This window comes from Cebus imitator, unplaced genomic scaffold (assembly GCF_001604975.1).
Source record: "Cebus imitator isolate Cc_AM_T3 unplaced genomic scaffold, Cebus_imitator-1.0 Scaffold24, whole genome shotgun sequence".
Taxonomy (NCBI): Eukaryota; Metazoa; Chordata; class Mammalia; order Primates; family Cebidae; genus Cebus; species Cebus imitator.
The window spans coordinates 13,983,580-13,991,185 of NW_016107339.1; the positions used below are offsets into that span (position 1 = coordinate 13,983,580).

Here is a 7,606-nt window from a genome sequence, read left to right on the forward strand (position 1 = left end):
GAGCATAGTTAAAACTCCATACTCCATCTCCCCATCTCTCCTACTGCCGTCCCCCAGTCTATCCTTACCATTTTCAATCGTCTTATTAAAAATGGCTAACCAAAATTGAGGGCTACATTCAGTCATTGTTTTATATAGTTTAGGTACATTAATCCTCACATAGCCCCAATAGGGAAATTAGTGTTATTAACTTCCATTATAGGTGAGAAAGTTGAGGTGTGGAGGAATTGAAAATCTCTTTCAGGACCAATCAGTAAGAGGCAGAGCCTGGATTTGAGTTAGACAGTATGGCTCCAGAAATGAAACATTTAGTAAATACATTATATGCTTTCAAGGATTTATAAACACTTTGATAATGAATAACAGTTTCAAGCTATGAAATAAGCAAACACAAATTTCTTCAGCGTCTCTCAAATCTAATGGATCTGCCCTGTAAAGGTTAAATTCCAGGCTCTCAACACTGTGAGACCATGGCCTGCTTTGATGGAGGCCTGGCTGAGACCTGAGCCTAGGTTTGGAGAGAGACAGAGAGAAAACCAACCAAGAAGACGTACTCTGTCTTCCTTACATAGTCTCTGTGTTTTTTCTTAGTCCAGCCTAAGATGACTGTGTATCCTGCCAAGACCCAGCCCCTGCAGCACCACAACCTGGTCTGCTCTGTGACTGATTTCTATCCAGACAGCATTAAAGTCAGGTGGTTCCGGAACGGCCAGGAAGAGAAGGCTGGGGTGGTCTCCACAGGCCTGATCCACAATGGAGACTGGACTTTCCAGATCCTGGTGACGATTGAAACAGTTCTTCAGAGTAGAGAGGTTTATACCTTCCAAGTGGAGCACTCAAGTGTGACGAGCCCTCCCACAGTGCAATGGAGCGACCAGCTTCTGGACCTCATAAATTTCTCAACCCACCAAGAAGGGGACTTTGATGATCCTTGACTGTCAGGTTTCTCCTCTCTCGCATCATATTTTCAATTGCTGCATGTTCTTCTATCTTCAACACAGGTCACTGGGGATAGTCCTAGGATAGTTTCTAGGAACACCTTTACCCTCTGGAGAAGCAACCATGCCTAGAAGACAATTCTTCTGCCTCCGCCTTCTGAATAGCTGGGACTATAGGCGCATGCCACCACACCTGGCTCATTTCTGTATTTTTAGTAAAGACAGGGTTTCACCATATGAGCTAGGCTGGTCTCGATCTCCTGACCTCATGATCCACCTGCCTTGGCCTCCCAAAGTGCTGGAATTATAGGCGTGAGCCACTGCAGCCAGCCGAGTCCCGGGGATTTTCTTGAATCAAATGCTGAAATTGTGCCTTATTTTGGGCTGTGATATTTGAATGAGTTCAATTCCTGAGCATTTTAGCTACCCAAGGTGATTTTAAAATATTGTTTCCAGTTATTCCAGGTATTTTGGCCAGTTATTTTGGTTCCTCCAGGGTGGCTTTCTTCTCCCATTGTCAAAACTCTGAATCTCATGGTTTCAATTAGAGAAGTTGGATTAGGGATAAAAATCACGAAACCTGGCTTCTTCTCTTAGGAGCACAGTCTGAATCTGCACAGAGCCAGATGCTGAGTGGAGTCAGGGGCTTTGTGCTGGGCCTGCTCTTCCTTGGGGCAGGAATGTTCATCTACTTCAGGAATCATGAAGATGAGGAGCCTTTGGAGGCTGGCTATCTCCATGGGCTTCTCTGGAGGAAGAAATATGGCTTTGCTGAGATTAGTTCCCAGTGTGTCACTGGCCCAGTATTAAGCCTTTCTTTCCCCAGTTGACCTCAAATTTCCTGGAAATCTAGAAATCAACAGTCCACGGCTACTGTGTCACAATATGAGGGCTTATGTCTTGCAGAGATAAGAGAAAGGTTAACAAGCATGGGGAGCTTAGTTTGAAACTCTGGAGCAAATGAGAGAAGAGACACTAAGACTAATGCCATTATACTGTGTGTGTGTGTGTGTGTGTGTGTGTGTGTGTGTGTGTGTGTGTGTGTGATGAAAGCTTCATGGGTCACACCATCTCAGTTTCTGCTCTCTTCTCTGCCCTGGCTGGTGTGGGTTATAGTGGTTAGAGATATTTCAGGTGGGAGATTTGGAGTTTGGAACTTTGTTTTTGGGGAAAGACTTCCTTCCATATCTTTTAAGTATATATCTTTCCCTCTGTTTTCAGGGGCACTCTGGACTTCAGCCAACAGGTTTAATCTTCCTTTAGAGACAGATTCAGCTTCCCTAGAAAGATGATGGACATGACAAGTCATGAGACAGAAATAATGAGAAACACTTTGGATCCAAATTTCTACTCATATAGTTTATACTAAAGCTTCTTCTCTCCACTTAGTGAAAGGTCTGTGCTCTAAGTTAACAGCGGCTCAGGGATACTTAAAAATGTTTTTGTTTCTTCTTCCTTCTCTCTTGTGAGGTCCTAGAAGAAGCAAGAAGATTTTGGTGGAGTTAGGTCTGAAAACAATACTCTCCTCTGTATTCTGCAGGCCCCCTGAACTGAAGATGATGATACTCAGGAAAGAACCTTTAAACCTAGCTTGGAAGCATGAAAAGGATGCCTATTTGACCTTTGTTCTTCCACAAAAGGAAAGCTTTCTCAGGACCTGGTGTCCTCCTAGTTCAATGCCTTTGCAGAAAATGTCCTCCCTGGTGACTTTCTCAGCCTCTGCCCTTGGCTTGAAAGTCCCAGTATTGATGGCAATAGCTCATCTTCATTCTTTCCTGGTCCCCTTTGTACCCAACCCTTGCTGCCTCTCATAAATCTGAACTCACCTCGTATGTTATGTTATTAAATTTTTCTGGAATAAACATGGAATGAAAAAATATCTGCTTCATGTAACTACAAGGAACAAGAAATAGAATAAAAAGAAAAATTCAAGATTACATCCCAATACAATAATGGTTTTCCCTTATAGATGATAACTATGCGGGTTCATAGATCTATTAAATAGCTTGATTTAGTCATTCTACATCATAGGCATACGTCAAAACATCATGCTGTACACCATAAATACACTGCAATTTTGACTTGTCCATTTTTAAAAAATGTAAATCAAAAGTTTCAAAAGACAGTGCATGAAAAGTCTAGAACTGAAACACACTTGACAAGTCCATGATGAGAAACAAGCTAGAAAGTAAATCAAAACATTTTTACCATCTAAAACATTGTGAATCTGTGATTTTAAATCAGTGTTAGTTCTATTTCTAATTGCATAGAGTTCAATAATATGCATTATAAGGGAGTTGTATAGATTTCTCAGAAGACAAATTAACTGGTTAAGAAGATGGAAGCCTCTGTTATCGTGTTCTGTCTGAAGAGCAAAAGAAGATAATTCAGAAGCTTATTTCAAACTAATAATCATCTGAATACAATTTCTCATCTGTCAGAGACAGCTATTATTTTAATATCTACCAAATTCAAAGTTTATTTTATGTATATTTTATTTTTAATTATATGTTATTTGTGCAAAGCATCTTATCCTATAGGAATTTAATAAGTTTCTAGTCATGTCTGTTCTGTTTGATCCCACAGTTGCAACTTTACTCTTGCTTTATTCCCTGAAATGAAGAAAAGATTTGTCTCACTTTATGTGAAACTTGTGGTGTGAAATTATAAGGTAGAATTAAAATGTATGGAATGAATATTTCCATGAAAATGCTTTCTGCTGCTAGTAGCAGAAAATCCAATCTAATTAGCTTTTTCTTTACTCTTTATCTCACAGAGCAGATCAATGTAAGGCAGGGTATCTCCAGGTTTGCTCAGTTAAGCAAGCCAGTAGCATCTCCAGTGACCCTGGAACCTAATAGCTCATCTCTTTATAGCATGTCAGCTTTCCTGAGATGGTAGGGGGACACCTGCAGCAGTTTTAGGTTTTGTATTCACTCACAGCAACCTCCAAAGGTAGGAAACAGGAACTATTTCTTGCTATATCCCTTTATAAGGAGAACCTAAACTTTTCCTACTCCTTCACAAGTTGGAAGAAACATGAGATCACATGGGCTCAGACAAGCCATGATTCAACCTTTGTGGAGTGGTCTTGACACACATGGGAAGAAAAGAAGGAAAATTGGGAGCAAAACTGCAGAATAGAAAGTTCCATTGGTTATCTCCTCTGCGAAGACATCAAGTTAGCAACTACCTACACAGGAAAAAAAAGAAAAAGAAAAATCACATTCATAAGATCCAAAATCAGACAAGCACTCATAGAACCTGCTTTCAACTTTGTATCCCTGAAAGAGGCACTGAAGAGATAGGAAATACAGCCCTGAATTGCCAAGATGGTAGAATACCAGGTAGACATCTAAGGTTTTTGACTATAGTGCCTGAATCCCAGATGGTACTTCTGCACCCACCTGCCATCTGGAGGACCTTACTGTCTTGAACAAAGGACAGAGGACTGGCTGGCTTTGCTAGCTACTGATGTAGAGTCCTAGGGCCTTGAATGAATATAGGCAGTAGCCAGGGAGTGATTGCAGCAGGCCTTGGGCAAGACGTGGCTGACAGACAAAATAGCCAGTATAGAAAAGTACATAACCGACCTGATGGAGCTGGAAAATACACTACAAGATTTCCGTGATGCAATAACAAGTACTAACAGCAGGATGGACCTTACTGAGGAAAGAACCTCAGAGGCTGAAGACTGGCTTTCTGAAATAAGATGATCAGGCAAGAATAGAAAAAAAAAATGAAAAAGAATGAGCAAAACCTTCGAGAAATATGGGATTATGTAGAGACAGAATCTGCTACTTATTGATGTCCCTGAAAGAGACAGGAAGAATGGAACTAATATGGGAAAAATACTTTAGGGTATTTCTCCCTCATCCATGAGAAGTTTCCCCAACCCAGCTAGAGAAGCCAACATTCAAATTCAGGAAATGTTGAGAACTCCAGTAAGATACTTTACAAGAATATCATCCCCAGGACACGTAATTATCAGATTCTCCAAAGTTGAAATGAAAGAAAAAAAAAATGTTAAAGACAGCTAGAGAGAAAGGTCAGGTCACCTACAAAGGGAGGCTCATTAGACTAACATTGGACTTTTCAGCAGAAATCCTACCAGCCAGAAGAGATTGGGGGCCAATATTCAGCATCCTTAAATAAAAGAAATTCCAGGCTGGGCACGGTGGCTCATGCCTGTAATCCCAGCACTTTGGGAGGCTGAGGCAGGGAGATCATGAGGTCAAGAGATTGAGACCATCCTGGCCAACATGGTGAAACCCCATCTCTATTAAAAATACAAAAATTAGCTGGATATGGTGGTGCACACCTGTCGTTCCAGCTACTTGGGAAGCTGAGGCAGGAGAATTGCTTGAACCCAGGAGGTGGAGGTTGCAGTGAGCCAAGATTGTGCCACTACACTCCCGTGTGGTGACAGAATGAGACTCTGTCTCAAAAAAAAANAAAAAAAAAAAAAAAAAAGAAAAAGAAAAAAAAAATCCAATGCAGGATTTCATATCAAGCCAAACTAAGCTTCCTAAGCAAAAGAGAAATAAGATCTTTTTCAGGCATGCAAATGCTGAGGGAATTTATTACCAAGAAACCTCCCTTACTAGAGTTTCTGAAAGAAGCACTAATTATAGAAAAGAAAGACTGTTACCAGCCACTACAAAACACACTGAAGTACACAGACCAGTGATATTATAAAGCAACCGCATAACTAAGTGTGCAAAATAATCAGCTAACAGCAGGATGACAGGATCAAATTCATACATATCAATACTAACCTTGAATGTAAATGTCCCCAATTAAAAAGCAGAGTGACAAGCTGAATAAAAATACAAGACCCAGCCAGGCATGGTGGCTCATGCCTGCAATCCCAGCACTTTGGAGGCTGAGGCAGGTGGATCACCTAAGGTCGGGAGTATGCGATCAGTCTGACCAATGTGGAGAAACCGTCTCCACTAAAAATACAAAATTAGCTGGGTGTGGTGGTGCATGCCTGTAATCCCAGTTACTCAGGAGGCTGAGGCAGGAGAATCACTTGAACCTGGGAGGCGAAGGTTGCAGTGAGCTGACATCATACTACTGCACTGCAGCCTGGGCAAGAGCAAAACTCTGTCTCAATTAAAAAAAAAAATACAAGACCCACTGGTGTGCTGTCTTCAAAAGACCCATCTCACATGATTTAACACCTGTAGACTGAAAATAAAGGGATGCATAAAAATCAACTAAGCAAATGGAAAACAGAAAATAGACAAGGGTTGCAATCCTGGTTTAAAAAAAAAAAAAAAAAAAGACCAATGAAGATTAAAAAAAAAGAAGAAGAAGATTGAGGTAGGTGGATCACTTGAGGTCAGGAGTTCAAGACCAGCCTGGCAAATATGGTGAAACTCTGTCTCCACCAAAAATACAAAAATTAGCTGGATGTTGTGATGTGTACCTGTAATCCCAGCTACTGAGAAGACTGAGACAAGAGAATCACTTGAACCCAGGAGGTGGAAGTTGCAGTGAGCCAAGATTGCATCACTGCACTCCAGCCTGGGTGTCAAAGTGAGACTCCATCTCAACAACAACAAAGAGAGAGAGGGGCATTACATAATGGTCAAGGGTTCCATACAACAAGAAGATCTAACTATCCTAAATATATATGCACCTATATTAGTCCATTATCATGCTGCTGATAAAGACATACCTGAGAATGGGCAATTTACAAAAGAAAGAGGTTAAATGGAATTGCAGTTTCCATTTAGTTGCAGTTGCAATTTAACATGGCTGGGGAGGCCTCACAATTATGGTGGAAGGTGAGAGGCACGTGTCTTCCCTCGTCTGCTGTAGACTGAAAATAAAGGGATAGATAATGTCGACTAAGCAAATAGAAAACAGGAAAAAGACAGGGATTGCAATCTTAGTTTCAGGGGAAAAAAAAGCAGACAAGAGAAGAGGACTTGCCCAGGGAAACTCTTCTTCATAAAACCATCAAACGTCATGAGACTTATTCACTATCACAAGAATAGCATGGGAAAGACCTACCCCATGATTCAATTACCTGTCTCACCAGGTCCCTCCCACAACATGTGGAAATTATGGGAGCTATAATTCAAGGCGAGATTTGGGTGGGGACATAGCCAAACCATATCATTCCACCCCTGGCCCCTCCCAAATCTCATGTCCTCATATAGTTCAAAACCAATCATGCCTTCAATCCCCTAAAGTCTTAATTCAACATTAACTCAAAGTCCATAGTCCAAATTCTCATCTGAGACAAGGCAAGTCCCTTCTGCCTATGAACCTGTAAAATCAAAAGCAAGTTAGTTACTTATTACATACAATGAAGGTACAGGCATTGGATAAATATACCCATTCCAAATGGGAGAAATTGGCCAAAATGAAGAGGCTGTAGGCCCCATGCAAGTCTGAAATCCAGCAGAGCAGTCAAATCTTAAAGCTTCAAAGAAATGATCTCCTTTGACTCTATATCTCACATCCAGGTCACGCTGATACAAGAGGTCGGTTCCCCTGGTCTTGGGAATCTCTGCCCCTGTGGCTTTGCAGGATGTAGCCTCCCTCCTGGCTGCTTTCATGGGCTGGCATTGAGTGTTTGCAACTTTCAGGTGCACAATGCAAGCTGTCAGTAGGTCCACCATTTTGGAGTCTGGAAGATGGTGTTCCTCTTC

The 7,606-nt window shown here is 41.3% G+C and overlaps 1 pseudogene; it reads left to right on the top strand.

Moving 5' to 3' along the window:
* Positions 1–2,410, top strand: part of LOC119470176 — a 35,514-nt pseudogene extending 33,104 nt beyond the window's left edge.
* The last annotated feature ends 5,196 nt before the right edge of the window (positions 2,411–7,606 follow it).